This window comes from Taudactylus pleione, unplaced genomic scaffold, assembly GCF_031769625.1.
Source record: "Taudactylus pleione unplaced genomic scaffold, aTauple2 ptg000108l, whole genome shotgun sequence".
In the NCBI taxonomy this organism is placed as follows: Eukaryota; Metazoa; Chordata; class Amphibia; order Anura; family Myobatrachidae; genus Taudactylus; species Taudactylus pleione.
This window is the reverse complement of record NW_028284510.1, coordinates 680,407-700,777: the sequence shown is the minus strand read 5'-3', so window position 1 is coordinate 700,777 and position 20,371 is coordinate 680,407.

Below are 20,371 nucleotides of genomic sequence, written 5' to 3'. Positions count from 1 at the left end.
TCCGGCGCACACTCTGATGTACGTATTTGGCTCAAATATGAACAAATACAATATCCACATTAACAGCTAAATACAATACAGCTGCTCCTGTCCATGTATTTTCAGATTAATTGTGATTTTGATTAACCATGCAACCTCTCTCCTGGTTTACCCCAGATAATCTGGTTCCTACTGCACTGTGCAAATATTTATTGATATGTATGTTTTTCAACTTTATTTGGTCTTACCTGTACAGTAATTGTTTTACAGTAGAATTCGCAATTATGAGATAGGGCAACAGCGTTCTTCACTGTATTTTATATAAGAAATATGTTTTGTCTTTGGCAGGGGTGGGCATAGACCAGGGGTCAGGGAACTTTTTTACCTTTTACCCCAAAATATATTCGGATATGCCGACGTTACCCCCTTGATTTGAAAGGAAGGAAATCATATAGTAGTGCCCCCATATAATGCCCTTGTAGTAGTGCCCCAGATAATGCTCCTGTAGTAGTGCCCCCATATAATGCTCCTGTAGTAGTGCCCCCATATAATGCCCCTGTAGTGCCGCTTGTACAAAAAAAACACTTACCTTAATCCCCGCTCCTGCATCCGCCGCCGTCCTGTCCACCTGGCTGCTCCTCGGAACTATGGGAGAGACTTCATGACATCTCTCCCATAGTGCGCATGGAGAGAGGCGGAAGCTGGAGTTCAGAAGAGAACTCCAGCCTCCGGCTAAGGCGGCGCTGCAGGGAAGGAGCCGGGCGCCCGCTGGTAATAACATCTCAGTGGGCATCTGGCTTAGAGCCTCCCTTCGGCACAGCCGGGCATACATATGAATCATTCTATATTATAGAATGATTCATATGCATGCTCGGCTGTCCATCCATTACCCCCAGGAATTTCATTTTTACTACATGTGGGGTAATTTACCCCTGTTCCCACCAACACCAAGCCCCAGCCACATGCACACACGTGGTTGCCGCTTCACTTAATGATAAGACCTAATACTGTCTTGCCACACACTTCCACTGAGACTGCTCACATCAACTGGATAACTATTGTATTGTAAAGGCTATTTCATACCCTTATTTAAGGACACATACTTGCAGTATGCGGTATATTGACAATGTAAAGGTCGACAGTCAATGGTCGACACCAAATGGCCGGCATGCAATAGGTCGACAGGGACAAAAGATTGACAGGTACAAAAGGTCAACAGAGTTAAAAGGTCAATAAGCTCAAATGATCGACGGAAAAAAGGTTGACACATTTTTTTTTTATTTAATCCTGACCCCCCCAGTGCCTAATTCTAACCCTTACCCAAGTGCTTAACCCTATCCCTCCCATTAGTGCCTAACTCTCACCCTTCCCCAAGTGCCTAACCCTATCCCTCCCCTTAGTGCCTAACTCTCACCCTTCCCCAAGTGTCTAACCCTATCCCTCCCCTTAGTGCCTAACTCTCACCCTTCCCCAAGTGTCTAACCCTATCCCTCCCCTTAGTGCCTAACTCTCACCCTTCCAAAAGTGTCTAACCCTATCCCTCCCCTTAGTGCCTAACTCTCACCCTTCCCCAAGTGTCTAACCCTATCCCTCCCCTTAGTGCCTAACTCTCACCCTTCCCCAAGTGTCTAACCCTATCCCTCCCCTCAGTGCCTAACTCACCCTTCCCCAAGTGTCTAACCCTTTCCCTCCCCTTAGTGCCTAACTCTCACCCTTCCCCGAGTGTCTAACCCTATCCCTCCCCTTAGTGCCTAATTCTCACCCTTCCCCAAGTGTCTAACCCTATCCCTCCCCTCAGTGCCTAACTCTCACCCTTCCCCAAGTACCTAACCCTATCCCTCCCCTCAGTGCCTAACTCTCACCCTTCCCCAAGTACCTAACCCTATCCCTCCCCTTAGTGCCTAACTCTCACCCTTCCCCAAGTGTCTAACCCTATCCCTCCCCTAAGTGCCTAACTCTCACCCTTCCCCAAGTGCCTAACCCTATCCCTCCCCTTAGTGCCTAACTCTCACCCTTCCCCAAGTGTCTAACCCTATCCCTCCCCATAGTGCCTAACTCTCACCCTTCCCCAAGTGTCTAACCCTATCCCTCCCCCTTCCCCAAGTGTCTAACCCTATCCCTCCCCTTAGTGCCTAACTCTCCCCCTTCCCCAAGTGTCTAACCCTATCCCTCCCCTTAGTGTCTAACTCACCCTTCCCCAAGTGTCTAACCCTTTCCCTCCCCTTAGTGCCTAAGTCTCACCCTTCCCCAAGTGTCCAACCCTATCCCTCCCCTTAGTGCCTAATTCTCACCCTTCCCCAAGTGTCTAACCCTATCCCTCCCCTTAGTGCCTAACTCTCACCCTACCCCAAGGACCTAACCCTATCCCTCCCGTCAGTGCCTAACTCTCACCCTTCCCCAAGTGTCTAGCCCTATCCCTTCCCTCAGTGCCTAACTCACCCTTCCCCAAATGTCTAACCCTATCCCTCCCCTCAGTGCCTAACACTCACCCTTCCCCAAGTCTCTAACCCTATCCCTCCCCTCAGTGCCTAACTCTCACCATTTCTAAGTGCCTAACCCTATCCCTCCCCTCAGTGCCTAACTCTCACCCTTCCGCAAGTGTCTAACCCTATCCCTCCCCTTAGTGCCTAACTCTCAACCTTCCCCAAGTGTCTAACCCTATCCCTCCCCTCAGTGCCTAACTCTCACCCTTCCCCAAGTGTCTAACCCTATCCCTCCCCTCAGTGCCTAACTCTCACCCTTCCCCAAGTGTCTAACCCTATCCCTCCCCTCAGTGCCTAACTCTCACCCTTCCCCAAGTGTCTAACCCTATCCCTCCCCTCAGTGCCTAACTCTCACCCTTCCCCAAGTGTCTAACCCTATCCCTCCCCTCAGTGCCTAACTCTCACCCTTCCCCAAGTGTCTAACCCTATCCCTCCCCTCAGTGCCTAACTCTCACCCTTCCCCAAGTGTCTAACCCTATCCCTCCCCTCAGTACCTAACTCTCAACCTTCCCCAAGTGTCTAACCCTATCCCTCCCCTCAGAGCCTAACTCTCACCCTTCCCCAAGTGTCTAACCCTATCCCTCCCCTCAGTGCCTAACTCTCACCCTTCCCCAAGTGTCTAACCCTGTCCCTCCCCTTACTGCCTAACTCTCACCCTTCCCCAAGTGTCTAACCCTATCCCTCCCCTTAGTGCCTAACTCTCACCCTTCCCCAAGTGTCTAACCCTATCCTTCCCCTTAGTGCCTAACTCTCACCCTTCCCCAAGTGTCTAACCCTATCCCTCCCCTCAGTGCCTAACTCTCACCCTTCCCCAAGTTTCTAACCCTATCCCTCCCCTCAGTGCCTAACTCTCACCCTTCCCCAAGTCTCTAACCCTATCCCTCCCCTTAGTGCCAAACTCTCACCCTTCCCCAAGTGCCTAACCCTATCCCTCCCCTTAGTGCCTAACTCTCACCCTTCCTCAAGTCTCTAACCCTATCCCTCCCCTCAGTGCCTAACTCTCACCCTTCCCAAGTGCCTAACCCTATCCCTCCCCTCAGTGCCTAACTCTCACCATTCCCCAAGTACCTAACCCTATCCCTCCCCTCAGTGCCTAACTCTCACCCTTCCCCAAGTGTCTACCCTATCCCTCCCCTTAGTGCCTAACTCTCACCCTTCCCCAAGTGTCTAACCCTGTCCCTCCCCTTAGTGCCTAACTCTGACCCTTCCCCAAGTGTCTAACCCTATCCCTCCCCTCAGTGCCTAACTTTCACCCTTCCCCAAGTGTCTAACCCTATCCCTCCCCTCAGTGCCTAACTCTCACCCTTCCCCAAGTGTCTAACCCTTTCCCTCCCCTCAGTGCCTAACTCTCACCCTTCCCCAAGTGTCTAACCCTATCCCTCCCCTCAGTGCCTAACTCTCACCCTTCCCCAAGTGTCTAACCCTATCCCTCCCCTCAGTGCCTAACTCTCACCCTTCCCCAAGTGTCTAACCCTATCCCTCCCCTCAGTGCCTAACTCTCACCCTTCCCCAAGTGTCTAACTCTATCCCTCCCCTCAGTGCCTAACTCTCACCCTTCCCCAAGTGTCTAACCCTATCCCTCCCCTCAGTGCCTCTCACCCTTCCCCAAGTGTCTAACCCTGTCCCTCCCCTTACTGCCTAACTCTCACCCTTCCCCAAGTGTCTAACCCTGTCCCTCCCCTTAGTGCCTAACTCTCACCCTTCCCCAAGTGTCTAACCCTATCCCTCCCCTTAGTGCCTAACTCTCACCCTTCCCCAAGTGTCTAACCCTATCCCTCCCCTTAGTGCCTAACTCTCACCCTTCCCCAAGTGTCTAACCCTATCCCTCCCCTTAGTGCCTAACTCTCACTCTTCCCCAAGTGTCTAACCCTATCCCTCCCCTCAGTGCCTAACTCTCACCCTTCCCCAAGTGCCTAACCCTATCCCTCCCCTTAGTGCCTAACTCTCACCCTTCCCCAAGTCTCTAACCCTATCCCTCCCCTCAATGCCTAACTCTCACCCTTCCCCAAGTGCCTAACCCTATCCCTCGCCTCAGTGCCTAACTCTCACCCTCCCCAAGTACCTAACCCTATCCCTCCCCTCAGTGCCTAACTCTCACCCTTCCCCAAGTACCTAACCCTATCCGTCCCCTCAGTGCCTAACTCTCACCCTTCCCCAAGTGTCTAACCCTGTCCGTACCCTCACTGCCTAACTCTCACCCTTCCCCAAGTGTCTAACCCTGTCCCTCCCCTTACTGCCTAACTCTCACTCTTCCCCAAGTGTCTAACCCTATCCCTCCCCTCAGTGCCTAACTCTCACCCTTCCCCAAGTGTCTAACCCTATCCCTCCCCTTAGTGCCTAACTCTCCCCCTTCCCCAAGTGTCTAACCCTATCCCTCCCCTCAGTGCCTAACTCTCACCCTTCCCCAAGTGTCTAACTCTATCCCTCCCCTTAGTGCCTAACTCTCACCCTTCCCCAAGTGCCTAACCCTATCCCTCCCCTTAGTGCCTAACTCTCACACTTCCCTAAGTGCCTAACCCTATCCCTCCCCTCAGTGCCTAATTCTCACCCTTCCCCAAGTGTCTAACCCTATCCCTCCCCTCAGTGCGTAACTCTCACCCTTCCCCAAGTGTCTAACCCTATCCCTCTCCACAGTGCCAAACTCTCACCCTTCCCCAAGTGCCTAACCCTATCCCTCTCCTTAGTGCCTAACTCTCACCCTTCCCTAAGTTCCTAACCCTATCCCTCCCCTCAGTGCCTAACTCTCACCCTTCCCCAAGTGTCTAACCCTATCCCTCCCCTCAGTGCCTAACTCTCACCCTTCCCCAAGTGTCTAACCCTATCCCTCCCCTCAGTGCCTAACTCTCACCCTTCACCAAGTGTCTAACCCTATCCCTCCCCTTAGTGCCTAACTCTCACCCTTCCCCAAGTGTCTAACCCTGTCCCTCCCCTTACTGCCTAACTCTCACCCTTCCCCAAGTGTCTAACCCTATCCCTCCCCTTAGTGCCTAACTCTCACCCTTCCCCAAGTGTCTAACCCTATCCCTCCCCTTAGTGCCTAACTCTCACCCTTCCCCAAATGTCTAACCCTATCCCTCCCCTTAGTGCCTAACTCTCACCCTTCCCCAAGTTTCTAACCCTATCCCTCCCCTCAGTGCCTAACTCTCACCCTTCCCCAAGTGCCTAACCCTATCCCTCCCCTCAGTGCCTAACTCTCACCCTTCCCCAAGTGTCTAACCCTATCCCTCCCCTTAGTACCTAACTCTCACCCTTCCCCAAGTGCCTAACCCTATCCCTCCCCTCAGTGCCTAATTCTCACCCTTCCCCAAGTGTCTAACCCTATCCCTCCCCTCAGTGCCTAACTCTCACCCTTCCCCAAGTGTCTAACCCTATCCCTCCCCACAGTGCCTAACTCTCACCCTTCCCCAAGTGCCTAACCCTATCCCTCCCCTTAGTGCCTAACTCTCAACCTTCCCTAAGTACCTAACCATATCCCTCAACTCAGTGCCTAACTCTCACCCTTCCCCAAGTGTCTAACCCTATCCCCCCCCCTTAGTGCCTAACTCTCACCCTTCCCCAAGTGTCTAACCCTATCCCTCCCCTTAGTGCCTAAGTCTCATCCTTCCCCAAGTGTCTAACCCTATCCCTCCCCTTAGTGCCTAACTCTCACCCTTCCCCAAGTGTCTAACCCTATCCTTCCCCTCAGTGCCTAACTCTCACCCTTCCCCAAATGCCTAACCCTATCCCTCCCCTCAGTGCCTAACTCTCACCCTTCCCCAAGTGTCTAACCCTATCCCTCCCCTCAGTGCCTAACTCACACCCTTCCCCAAGTGTCTAACCCTATCCCTCCCCTCAGTGCCTAACTCTCACCCTTCCCCAAGTGTCTAACCCTATCCCTCCCCTCAGTGCCTAACTCTCACCCTTCCCCAAGTGTCTAACCCTATCCCTCCCCTCAGTGCCTATCTCTCACCCTTCCCCAAGTGTCTAACTCTATCCCTCCCCTCAGTGCCTAACTCTCACCCTTCCCCAAGTGTCTAACCCTATCCCTCCCCTCAGTGCCTAACTCTCACCCTTCCCCAAGTGTCTAACCCTGTCCCTCCCCTTACTGCCTAACTCTCACCCTTCCCCAAGTGTCTAACCCTGTCCCTCCCCTTAGTGCCTAACTCTCACCCTTCCCCAAGTGTCTAACCCTATCCCTCCCCTTAGTGCCTAACTCTCACCCTTCCCCAAGTGCCTAACCCTATCCCTCCCCTTAGTGCCTAACTCTCACCCTTCCCCAAGTGTCTAACCCTATCCCTCCCCTTAGTGCCTAACTCTCACCCTTCCCCAAGTGTCTAACCCTATCCCTCCCCTCAGTGCCTAACTCTCACCCTTCCCCAAGTGTCTAACCCTTACCCTCCCCTCAGTGCCTAACTCTCACCCTTCCCCAAGTGTCTAACCCTATCTCTCCCCTTAGTGCCTAACTCTCACCCTTCCCCAAGTGTCTAACCCTGTCCCTCCCCTTACTGCCTAACTCTCACCCTTCCCCAAGTGTCTAACCCTATCCCTCCCCTTAGTGCCTAACTCTCACCCTTCCCCAAGTGTCTAACCCTATCCCTCCCCTTAGTGCCTAACTCTCACCCTTCCCCAAGTGTCTAACCCTATCCCTCTCCTTAGTGCCTAACTCTCACCCTTCCCCAAGTTTCTAACCATTTCCCTCCCCTCAGTGCCTAACTCTCACCCTTCCCCAAGTGCCTAACCCTATCCCTCCCCTCAGTGCCTAACTCTCACTCTTCCCCAAGTGTCTAACCCTATCCCTCCCCTTAGTGCCTAACTCTCACCCTTCCCCAAGTGCCTAACCCTATCCCTCCCCTTAGTGCCTAACTCTCACCCTTCCCTAAGTGCCTAACCCTATCCCTCCCCTCAGTGCCTAATTCTCACCCTTCCCCAAGTGTCTAATCCTATCCCTCCCCTCAGTGCCTAACTCTCACCCTTCCCCAAGTGTCTAACCCTATCCCTCCCCACAGTGCCTAACTCTCACCCTTCCCCAAGTGCCTAACCCTATCCCTCCCCTTAGTGCCTAACTCTCACCCTTCCCTAAGTGCCTAACCCTATCCCTCAACTCAGTGCCTAACTCTCACCCTTCCCCAAGTGTCTAACCCTATCCCCCCCCTTAGTGCCTAACTCTCACCCTTCCTCAAGTGTCTAACCCTATCCCTCCCCTTAGTGCCTAAGTCTCACCCTTCCCCAAGTGTCTAACCCTATCCCTCCCCTTAGTGCCTAACTCTCACCCTTCCCCAAGTGTCTAACCCTATCCTTCCCCTCAGTGCCTAACTCTCACCCTTCCCCAAATGCCTAACCCTATCCCTCTCCTCAGTGCCTAACTCTCACCCTTCCCCAAGTGTCTAACTCTATCCCTCCACTCAGTGCCTAACTCTCACTCTTCCCCAAGTGTCTAACCCTATCCCTCCCCTTAGTGCCTAACTCTCACCCTTCCCCAAGTGTCTAACCCTATCCCTCCCCTTAGTGCCTAACTCTCACCCTTCCCCAAGTGCCTAACCCTATCCCTCCCCTTAGTGCCTAACTCTCACCCTTCCCCAAGTGTCTAAACCTATCCCTCCCCTCAGTGCCTAACTCTCACCCTTCCCCAAGTGCCTAACCCTATCCCTCCCCTTAGTGCCTAACTCTCACCCTTCCCCAAGTGTCTAACCCTATCCCTCCCCTCAGTGCCTAACTCTCACCCTACCCCAAGTGTCTATCCCTATCCCTCCCCTCAGTGCCTAACTCTCACCCTTCCCCAAGTGTCTAACCCTATCCCTCCCCTTAGTGCCTAACTCTCACCCTTCCCCAAGTGTCTAACCCTAACAATTAAAAAAAAACATAAAAAACACTTCAACCATTTTGTCAAACATTTGTGTGTTGATCATTTGAACATGTCGACCTTTTAACCCTGTCGACTTTTTGCACTGTTGACCTTTTGTACCTGTCGACCTTCTGTCCCTATCAACCTACTGCATGCTGACCATTTGGTGTCGACCCATTGATTGTCGACCTCTACATTGATAATCTTCTAATCCGGATACTCTTGCACAACAATGGCCTATTAAACAGTTAAAATGACAAGCAGATTGTGATGCAAAAACAACCAGTAGAATACACAGGATACGATTAGGAAGCCGGCGGCAGCAATCCCGACTGCCGGCTTCCCGGGTTAGGGCTAGGCACTGGGGGGGGGGAGGATAGGGTTAGGCACTCCTAAGGAGGGTTAGGGTTAGGGGGGTAGGTTAGGTTAGTTTATACTTACCTTAGGCACGATCGGGATTTCCAGCGCTGTCGGGCTTCCGCTGCCGGGCTCTGCTGTTTTGTCGGGCTGCCGCAGCCGGGAATCAAACCGCCGGTCATGCGGCAGCCGGCTTTTCATACCAAATGCATTCCCAGAACAAACCTCAAATGGCTGAATATTTACAGACTACAGACCAGTCAAATTCATCTCACTTGGGGGTCAATTCTATTAGGTGCGATGTGCGAGTTGCTTTTTTCATTTCGAATTTATTGTGCAATCCAATTAGTAACTCGCACTGAATCAGTCAGACTGAAATCTCAACTTTCCACTCGCACCTCACTGAGGTTGAGAGATGGAAAGGAAAATCCTTATTTTAAGGATAAAATGTCGGGACACTGTGTTGAACACCTTGGACACCCATCCCCCCCACCCCAGTGGCGTAACTACTGCCCCCGCAGCCCCCGCGGTGGCTTGGAGGTGCTGGGTAGCTTGGGGGTGACGGGGGCAGTAGTTACACCACTCAGTGGAGGAACTCCCGTGACTCCCTCCATCTGCCGGGCGCCCACTCAGCGGGCGCCCGGCTCCTACTGAAACCCCCGGCAGCAGCCGGAGGACAGAGCTCCCTCCGACTTCCGGGTCCCACAGGGCACTATGGGAGTGATGTCACTTCCATAGTGCCGAGGAGCGGAAGCCGGGGACGGAGCTCAGGAGTGAGCTCCGTCTTCCAGGTCCCGCAGAGCACTATGGGAGTGACGTCATGACGTCACTCCCATAGTGCCGAGGAACGGACGCCGGGTTATGGGCGGCAGCAGCACTGGAGCGGGTATAAAGGTAAGTGTTTTTTTTGTTTTTGTTTTGTTTTTTTGTGTGTTTGTGTGCGCGCGGGGGGGGAGAGCAACTACAGAGGACTAACTACTGGGGGCAACTACAGGGGGCTCACTACTGGGGCAACTACAGGGGGCTCACTACTGGGGGTAACTACAGGGGGCTCACTACTGGGGCAACTACAGGGGGCTCACTACTGGGGGCAACTACAGGGGGCTCACTACTGGGGGCAACTACAGGGCGCTCACTAGGGGCAACTACAGGGGGCTCACTATTGGGATCAACTAGGCGCAACTACAGTGGGCTGACTACTGGTTGCAACTACAGGGGGCTCACTACTGGGGGCAACTACAGGGGGCTTACCACTGGGGGCAACTACAAGGGGCAACTACAGGGGGCAACTACTGGGCACAACTATGGGGGCACTACTAAAATGGGCACAACTACAGGGGGCACTACTAGAAGGGGCACAACTACAGGTAGCACTATTGAAGGGGCACTGCATATGGGCACAATTACAGGGGGCCCTGCATAATGGGCACTACTACAGGGGGCATTGCATAAGGGGCACTATTACAGGGTGGCATGTGTAAGGGGCATTGCTGTGTGGCATAATGTGTTATAAGGGGCATTCCGGTGTGGCACACTGTGTTGTAAGTGGCATTACTTAGTGTGTCATAATGTGTAAGGCACGTTGCTGTATCATGTAACCACACACCTTAAACGTCATCTTTGGGTGTGTTTGATCTTTGGGGCGGGGGAGGAGTTGGGCGGGAGGCGGGCGCCTGAAACTTTTTTGGCATGGGGGAGCAAAATTTATAGTTACGCCACTGCCCCCTTCCCCCCGCAATGACTAATTAGGAATTTGGAAGTTTCCAATTAGCTTAAATACTCTAATAATTACATGTAATTTTTGGGGGTAAGTAAAAAAAATTCCTCAAATTACCCCAAAATCAACTTTTTCATTAGTTTAGGCACCCCAAATTTAATTACGATAATTATTTAGATGAAAAATAATTGTTTTTATATTATTTAAAAAAAAAAGTTTTCAAGGTGCCCTCAAAGTATCCCAAAATCACCCTTTTTCCTACTATTCTTTGCATTTTTCATTTAATTCGTTTGAGTTTAAACTAAAAAAGTTTGGTTTTTTATCATTTTCTTGCATTTACGAAAAAAATATACACAAATCAGCCATTTGACACCATTTAAAAACATACAGTACCTTCCTAATGCCCACAAACAGCCGTCTATACGGTCCTGCTAACAAAATTATCCATTTTGGGGGGTCCAGGATGGTCTCCCCACATTTTCATGCATTTCTCGCAAATCTCATTGGGCAGTTAATTCGCACCCCTCCGCTGTGAGTAGTGTGATTAGGCATTTTTAAATGGATTGGAGAATTCTCTGGAGCGCGCTTTGCTGCGAAGTGTGCGAGTTTCAAGAAACAAACTTTCTACTCGCCATTCGCACCTAACTGGATTGACCCCTTGATGTCCATAGTGATTACTATTTGGGCAACTGAGATAGTTGTCCTCTATGGGGTCATTTCCCTCTAGTGTGGGGTCATTGCACGCTCACACTTTCCCAAGTGCCGACTACAGCATGAAATGTTGTTGTATTTTTCTTGCAGTCAGTGCTTGTAACATACCAGTGTTCACTGACAGTGTACAACTGGCGTGGTTACTGTATAGTATATGACAGTAGCCACATTAAGCGGAGGAGAACCACAGCATTGGCTATACTGTGTACAGTACCAGTGGCGTAAATTCATCCAAGGTGCCCGGAGGCAAGTTATAATTTGGTGCCCCACTCCTACAAAAAAGGGAAAAGAAATATACTGTAGTATCTATCTATCTATCTCATATATATCTATCTGTCTATCTCATATCTATCTATCTATACATATGCACAAAAACACTAATATAGTATTTCTGAATTTGTTTCTATTAGGCCTATTCACTAAAGTAATTTTGCAGGACATCACCCCCTCCTTTTTCAGGTATTGTGGCAATATCACCAGAGGTGGCACTGGTGAGCAGCAGATTCTGTGTGGGGTAGGGGAGATCCGCCCACATAGAGTAGAAAAGTATTGTGGGAAGATGCCTAATTGCTGCCTTGTGGATACAGCTCAGGTGTAGGCTGATGAGAAGGCAGACCAGTCAGGCTGCTGCTGGAAACAATCTATGTGGGATTGTGGCAGCCAGAGAGCTCAGTGAAGCTGAACGAGCCATTAGGGGCCAGAAGGCCTGTGTCTGGACCTTGCAGGAGGCAAGGGAGGACCACAAACTCTCAGACTGTGTGACATTGGAGCAGTAAAGCTGTAGGCTGAGGACGCCAGGGCCTATGTCTGTATGATACAGGGAAGGCCACCAGGACTGTTATTGGCAGACTAGCTGCACCATTGATAGAGAGGGTTCAAGAAGTGAGCTAGTGCCCTAAGAGAGGGCTAGGTTGTTTTTTTATTTTCTATTCTTGTTTCCTGACTATCATGCTGAAGTAAAGCACCATTTCTTTTATTTTTTCTGGAATGCCGTATGTGGACCCTCATTAAGCACCTAAACACTGCACCAATCCACCCTCTGCCAAGCTAATTAACCCCAAGCCATCACAGTATATACAGCTATGATAAGATAGTGACCTGTATGGTGAACTTAGCATGAGGCTCAGAGTACTCCAGATGGAGACAAAAGCCACCTGTTGTGGGGAGGGGGGCCCTTCTGATACCCCAGATAGAGGGGAAAGCCACCTGATGTGGGGGCTTTGAGGACTTAGTTTGAGCCAAGATACTATGAGAATGCTACTGTGAGACTACAAATCACAAAAGCCCAGTCTCTGCCGACTGCTTCACTTGCTGGGAAGTTGCTCCACCAAAGATCTGCCCCCCAAACTCAGTCGCTGTTGCCCCAGGCCCCCGCCTCCCAAAAACTTTTGATTTTCAGGTTTACAAATGTTTTTTAACATATTTTATGTACAGACAAAGTTTATTCTTGAAATCTTAATCCTGATTTTCTTTGAAATTGGCCTATCCTGTATTCAGATGGCTACTTTAAAAAAAGAATGAAAACATACAAGAGATGGAGATGAGATATAGCACATGTAATTAATGTGCTTATCTAAGGGTGGAGCTGTCGAAGACTAATTTACATAATTCCATATTTACATATGCTTTATGCTGTATAATGAAGCAGTACATGAGATTTAACAGGGCATTGGTACTTCCATTTTGTTTCTCTGTCCAAACTTAGTTTTAAATGGAAATGAGTGTATGTGTTTAAGGCCGCACCCGAGGGAAACTGTTTATCTAACACAGTGAAGAGATCATGCCCATATATGTGTCCTTGTGCTGGGGAAACTATTCAGACTAAATATGGGATGTAATACTCCATGAGTATCACTCAAAAGGAATTCAGTTTCGAGTCTGATTGTCAAGGAGGAGTTAACAAAAATAAGCTTTGTCTATTATCTGATAATGGTAGTGGGCGTTAAAGGGGCGTATAATCTGAATATTGTAATAATGTATAAGTATTGTGTGACAATGTCAATCGTTGTTATTCCTGCATTATAACCATGGGAGAATATGTCCCAGTTAAAAGGGCTTGATCTAATTATTTAATTAATTAATAAAATGACAAATTCTTAAGTATATTGGTTTGGAGAATATTACTTATTATGGAACAACACCTGTCAAAGATAATTTTAAACAGCCCTCTTACCCGCAGCTCCGTCTGGTGCATCCTTGTTGATATCCAGCTCCTGGAAGATCTGCAGCTGCACTTATGCTCGGGCCCGCCTCCAGGGTTGTCTTAACAGCAGTGTGGGCCCTGGGCAAAGCAATGCACTGGGGCCCCTACCCACCCATTCATGGGAAAAAAATGTAAATGGTCAATAAAATTAATTGACCTCCCACACATGCAGAGAGACTCTAGCCCTGATACAGAGCTGTGTGTTTGTTTGTTTCAGCCTCCTGGGTGCTTGCATAGCTGTGGGTGAATACCCTTGTGGTAGGGTCTCGTTCCCGCAAGCCCCAGTGAGCTTCCGGCTCTAAATACAGCCGGAAGCTCTCCACTGACATCACTGGTGATGTCAGTGGCGCCTCCCACAAACGGCAGGCGTTCCTTCGGGAACGCCTCCGTTTATGTAGCCACCCCCCCGGCCCGCCTCCAAAACGGGGCGAGCTGTCAATCACAATCGACAGCCGCCCCGTTTGGTGCGAGACCCGTAGCAACAGAGCGCCCGTCACGCATGGCCGGGTCTCACGCATGCGCAAGCCGGAGGGGGCGCATGCGCAGGGGGAAAACATCGACCCACTTGCGAGCGGGTCTGAATCAGCCCCTCTGTCTGAAGCCGGCCGATGAAGTGAGACTGAGGTGAGTACTCGTCCCAGGCGGGGGCAAGGGGGGGGGATGGGATGGGGGGGTTAGATCAGAATACAGTGCAACGGCGGCCAGCTTATAAAAATATCACAAATTTACCAACTGGCCGCGGCTGCAGGGGGGCAGGTTGGTGGGCCCCTACAAGCTTTGGGCCCTTGGGCAACTGCCCAACTAGCCCAATGGAAGAGATGGCCCTGCCCGCCTCACAGGTCCGTGGCTAGAGCTGCCACCAGGGAGGAGTGGGTGAGGGGTGGCACCAGCGTCACACTGACAAGAGAAGCTGCTGAGGAGCAGAGACATCAATGAGCAGGGACAGGCTATAGATAGACAGAAGCGGCACCTGATAGTCTGACACTAATATATGGTTATGGTAGCTTCCCAGGTGCCAGGAAGAGGTGCCATGTATTGGGCGGCCGTGACGGTACACCCCAGGTACATATTTACAGCCCTAAGTGGGGTGAATATATAGTTCTGCCTTTGTACAGTATATAGTCAGCAGCAGACTGTGAGTATGATTTTGATAGGATAGAAACATTTTTACTCATGTAAGTTTGGGAGACCTCGTTGTCCATAGTCCCCAAAATGTAACCATTTGGTGGGTGATGCTGGTGGCAGGTTGCAGATGCCTTGCTAGGTCTGATCTTCCCGCGGTTCGGAATTCGGGTTTTAAATCGGAATTTCGGGTTTTAGATTGCAAAAATGACATGATGATTTTAGCTGTTTTTAAAACATTTTTATCAATATTTTTTTTTCAAAAACATATGCAGATCCAAAACCAAAACCTAAACACGAAGATGAATTCAGATCCAAAACCAAAACACGGGGGTCAGCGCACATCTCTACTTTGTAATACACATATCCAGCATTTCCATGGGGAAAGTGACTGTAGAGTTACAGACCGCACACACCAGAGTCCTTGGCAGATTTCAATCTAATTCAATTACAAGTGAATGGGTTGTAAAACTCACTCGCCATTCTTCCTGGCTCTGTCTGTATGAGAATTGGACCATTTCCAGGTAAACCAATCATTTTTGGGAAGTGTGAAAGGGTGCTGCGTTATTTAAGGCTGTACGTGACAACTGAAGGTCACTTTCTATTACATCGTTTGGTGCTGGAGTCCTGCGCTGACATTTTGCCTAATTGGGTCTCCACAAATGGATTGGAAACATTAGCAGGAATTGATTGAGAACATGAGCTGTAGAGTATAAATATAAACCGTGGCCTTTGTTAGACTTTATTAAAACAGATTCCCCCCCCCATTATCTTCTATACTTTATACAATTTAAAAAAACTTTGTTTTTACGCAGAAGACGCTTGTGATATTGTCTATGCATTTTATTTGTGTCTATTCCCTGTCAATTGTTCTTCTAATTCATTTTAAAGTAATGGAACTTTAAACTAACTTGTAATATCCTTATAATACAGGAAAGCAGAGAAACGATGGCGACTGCAGGAGGCAGGGGGCGTGGCCAATACGAGGATTGGAAGCACAGGTAAAATTGTAGAATAAATCGCTGTCATCAATGAATAATAATGTCATAAAATATATTATATATTCTAATGGTAATTGTTTACCTCAGTAATAACCATGTTACTGCGACGCCGAGTGTCTTTAGTGCTCAATGTGCATCGTGTTTGCATAAACAAAAGAACTGTGAGAGACAAAACTGCATTTCTGGTATACACAGACCCCTGGGGTTTGCTGCATTTGCACATCTGAGTGTGACTGTGCCTGAATCTGTGTAATCTGAAAACGGGATATAGTTATGAGACTGGCGATCTCAATATCGACAAGGAAATCCCGACAAGAGACTTAAGACAGGCGTCAAAATCATACTTGGCTACCCTCCCGATTTGGTCGGGAGCCTCCCGAAAATCGGGTGCCACTCACGACGTGGAAGGCAGGCAATCCTCCCGGCTACCGCCCACCCCTCCTAGCCCCCACCACAATAACCCCTGCAATCCCCGCAGCGGGGGGGGGGGGGTGACGTGATTCGCGTCATTTTGGCCCCATCCCCTGCTTCACAATGCTTATATTATCGGCATTGTGTAGCGGGGGCAAGGCCAAACTGACTCGATCGTGTGGCCCCGCCACGCCCACAAGGGCATGTCACCCACCCGGCCACTCCCCCTTGTCCCGGGCCAGCCCCTCCGTCCTGCCGATCTGACTGCTCCCTCCTGGAAGGAGCAGCCAGAAAGTCGGCAGGTATGGTCAAAATACCGATGCCTATCTTAATCCCAAAACCGTAACGCCGAAGGACGCCAGCCCGAACGAGGTAAGTCTGGGGCCCCATTGACGTTAGCCGCAGTGGGGGAGGGTTTGGCTTAGGGAACGCAGCGGGGTAAGGGTTAGGTTTTTTGGGGGGAAGGTTAGGGTCAGGTACCCCCCCTCGGAGGGTTAGGTTTAGGGTGCGGTAAGGGGGGTGGTTAGGGTTAGGCACTACGGGGGGAGGTTAGGGTTAGGCACTATGGGGGGAGGTTAGGGTTAGGCACTACGGGGGGAGGTTAGGCGCTAGCGGGGGAGGTTAGGGTTAGGCACCACTAAGGGAGGGTTAGGGTAGGGGGGAGGAGTAGGAATAGGGCACTTGCCAGCCCTGTCGGGATCTTCTCCATTCGGGTTGCCGGCGTCGGAACTTCATTCCAATTCAAGGAAAATGTACGCAGCTTTTCCTTGTGCTAAATCCTGTTGTGCTTCATCTGTTACTTCGTATGTGTTTAAAACCAAGGGGTCTATTTACTAAGCCTTGGATGAAGATAAAGTGAATGGTGATAAGGCGCCAGCCAATCAGCTCCTAACTGTCATGTTTCAAACACAGCCTGTTCACTTTATCTCCATCCAAGGCTTAGTAAATAGACCCCCAAGTCCTGTGCGTTTAAAGTCGCAGCCCCGCGTCTCTGGTACACTGTGTGCAGGTTTTTGCTGCGTCTGTGATGCGAATAAGATGCAAAATGTAAAGGAAACTAACTGTACACTACTCCTCTAAGTCGTCTCTGGCATCGCAAGCCCGTATAGACACTAGGGTATGAGGACACATCAATACTTACAGTATGTATTTGAAGGACTAATATGCAGATATTTGAAGTCACAATAATATTATTATTATTAGTTGTATTATTATTTTTATTATCTTAATTTTTTTTATTATGATTTATTGACACGTCAAGGGTTCCCTAATGCCATACAAAGCTATAAAACATACCAGATAACATGGATACAAGGAGACCAATTTAGACAGATAAGACAAGGATTGGGCATGTGATGCCGGTGCTGAGTATCTCCACGGTGAGAATCCTGATGCCGGCATCACAACTGGGTTAGAATTAGGGGTGTGCACCAGCCACTTTTCGTGTTTTGTGTTTTGGTTTTGGATCTGGATCTTTCTTCGTGTTTTGGATCTGGATTGGTTTTGCCAAAACCACCCTTCCGTGTTTTGGGTTCTGGGTTTTGTGTTTTGGATCTGTATTTTTTTTTAAAAAAGCATAAAAACTGCTAAAATCACAGAATTTGTAGGTTTTTCTGCTCCTATGCTATTATTAACCTCAATAACCTTAATTTCCACTCATTTCCAGTCTATTCTGAACACCTCACACCTCACAATCGTGTTTTTATGTCCAAAAGGTTGCACCGAGGTAGCTGGATGACTATGCTAAGCGACACGAGTGGCCGGCACAAACACGTGACCCATCTAGGAGTGACACTGCAGTGGCAGACAGGATGGCAGTTAGAAAAACTAGGCCCCAAACTGTACATAATGCAAAGAAAAAAAAGAAGTGCAAGATGGAATTGTCCTTGGGCCCTCCCACCCACCCTTATGTTGTATAAACAGGACAAGCACACTTTAACAAATCAATAATTTCAGCGCCAGGGTCTGCCACACAACTGTGGCTGAAATTATTGGTTCGTTTGGGCCCCCACAAAACAAGCTGGCAATTAATGTGTCCCTGCACAAACTGGCTCTACAGAGGCAAGATGTCATCCTCATCCTCCTCATCCACCGATTCCTCACCCTCTTCAGTGTGTACATCCTCATCCTCACAAAGTATTAACTCGTCCCCACTTGAATCCACCACCACAGGTCCCTCTGTACCTTCTGGAGGCTGGTCTCCCTGGAAGAGCTGATAATTCATTTTGATGAACATCATCTTCTCCACATTCTGTGGAAGCAACCTCCTACGCCTTTCGCTGACAAGGTTCCCGGCTGCACTAAACACTCTTTCGGAGTACACACTGGAGGGGGGGCAACTCAGGTAAAATAGAGCCAGTTTGTACAGGGGCCTCCAAATTGCCTCTTTTTCCTGCCAGTACAGGTATGGACTGTCTGACATGCCTACTTGGATGCTGTCACCGATGTAATCCTCCACCATTCTGTCAATGGTGACAGTATCATATGCAGTGACAGTAGACATGTCAGAAATTGTTGCCAGGTCCTTCAGTCCGGACCAGATGTCCAAACTTGGTCCTGCCTGCCCTGCATCACCGCCAGCGGGTTGCTTAGGATACCTAAGTTTTTTCCTGGCAGCCCCAGTTGTGGGAGAAAATGAAGAAGGAGCCGTTGACGTGTCACGTTCCGCTTCAGCTGACAGTGTGTTCACCAGCAGGTCTTTGCACCTCTGCAGGCTTGTGTTGGCCGGAAAGAGAGACACCACATAGGCTTTAAACCTAGGATCGAGCACGGTGGCCAAAATGTAGTGGTCTGATTTCAACAGATTGACCACCCTGGAATCCTGGCAAAGCGAATGAAGGGCTTCATCCACAAGTCCCACATGCCGAGCGGAATCGCTCCATCTTAGCTCCTCCTTCACTTTCTCCAGCTGCTTCTGCAAAAGCCTGATGAGGGGAATGACCTGACTCAAGCTGGCAGTGTCTGAACTGACTTCACGTGTGGCAAGTTTGAAGGGCTGGAGAACCTTGCACAACACGGAAATCATTCTCCACTGCGCTTGAGTCAGGTGCATACCCCCTCCTTTGCCTATGTAATAGGTGGATGTATAGGCTTGTATGGCCTTTTGCTGCTCCTCCATCCTCTGAAGCATATAGAGGGTTGAGTTCCACCGCGTCACAACCTCTTGCTTCAGGTGATGGCGGGGCAGGTTCAAGAGTGTTTGCTGGCGCTCCAGTCTTCGGCACGCAGTCGCTGAATGGCGAAAGTGGCCAGAAATTTTTCGGCCACCCAAAGCGTCTCCTGCACGCCCCTGTCGCTTTTCATGCCCGCACAATATTGGTGGCGTTGTCAGATATCGCAAATCCCCAGGAGAGTCTAAGTGGGGTAAGCCACTGGGGGATGATTTCCCTCAGTTTCTCTAAGAGGTTGTCGGCGGTGTGCCTCTTACTGAAACCGGTGATACACAGCGTAGCCTGCCTTGTAACGAGCTGGCGTTTCTGAGATGCTGCTACTGGTGACGCTGCTGATGTTGCTGCGTAAGGTGATACATCTACCCAGTGGGCTGTCACAGTCATATAGTCCTTAGTCTGCCCTGTTCCACTTGTCCACATGTCCGTGGTTAACTGGACATTGTGTACAACGGCATTTTTCAGGACACTGAGGACACTTTTTCTGACATTTCTGTACAGTCTCGGTATCGCCTGCCTAGTGAAGTGGAATCTAGACGGGATTTGGAACCGGGGACACACTACCTCCATCAATTGTCTAAATCCCACTGCACTAATGGCGGATACCGGACGCACGTCTAACACCAACATAGCAGTCAAGGCCTCAGTTATACGTTTTGCTTCAGGATGACTGCTGTCGTACTTCATCCTCCTCGCTAAGGACTGTTGGAGGGTCAATTGTTTAGTAAAAGTAGTGGTGTTCCTACTTCCTCTCTGGGATGATGAACGACTCCCAGCAGCAGCAACAGCAGCAGCGGCAGCAGTAGGCGTAGCAATGCAGGACCCTCCAGAGGAATCCCGGATAGGAGAGTCAGTCATGCCAGTGACATGGCCTGCAGGACTACTTCCGATCCTGACTAAGGAGGAAATTGACGAGGAGGGAGTTGACGGTGTGGTTTGCAGGCGCTTGGATACAACAGGACAACGGGATTTAGGTGTCCCTGGACTGCTTACGGTCTTAGCCAAAGTTTCCTGAACTTGACAGTAACTTTTTATGAACGCGCTGCAGGTGCCGTATAAGGGAGGATGTTCCTAGGTGGTTGACGTCCCTACCCCTACTTATTTCACCTTTACATATGGTACATATGGCAAGACAGTTGTTGTCCGGATTTGGATAGAAATATTGCCAGACCAAAGAGGTGGAATGTTTGGTCTTCTGCCCAGGCATGACCGTGATGGGCTTTTTCATCCCACGGACAACAACTGTCTCCCCCGGAGCCTGATTTAAACAAACCACATCACCATCAGAATCCTCCTCGCCAACTTCCTCCTCAGCGCCAGCTACACCAGTATCCTCATCCTGTTGTACTTCAACAGTGACATCTTCAATTTGCATATCAGCAAGTGGACTGTGGGTGCT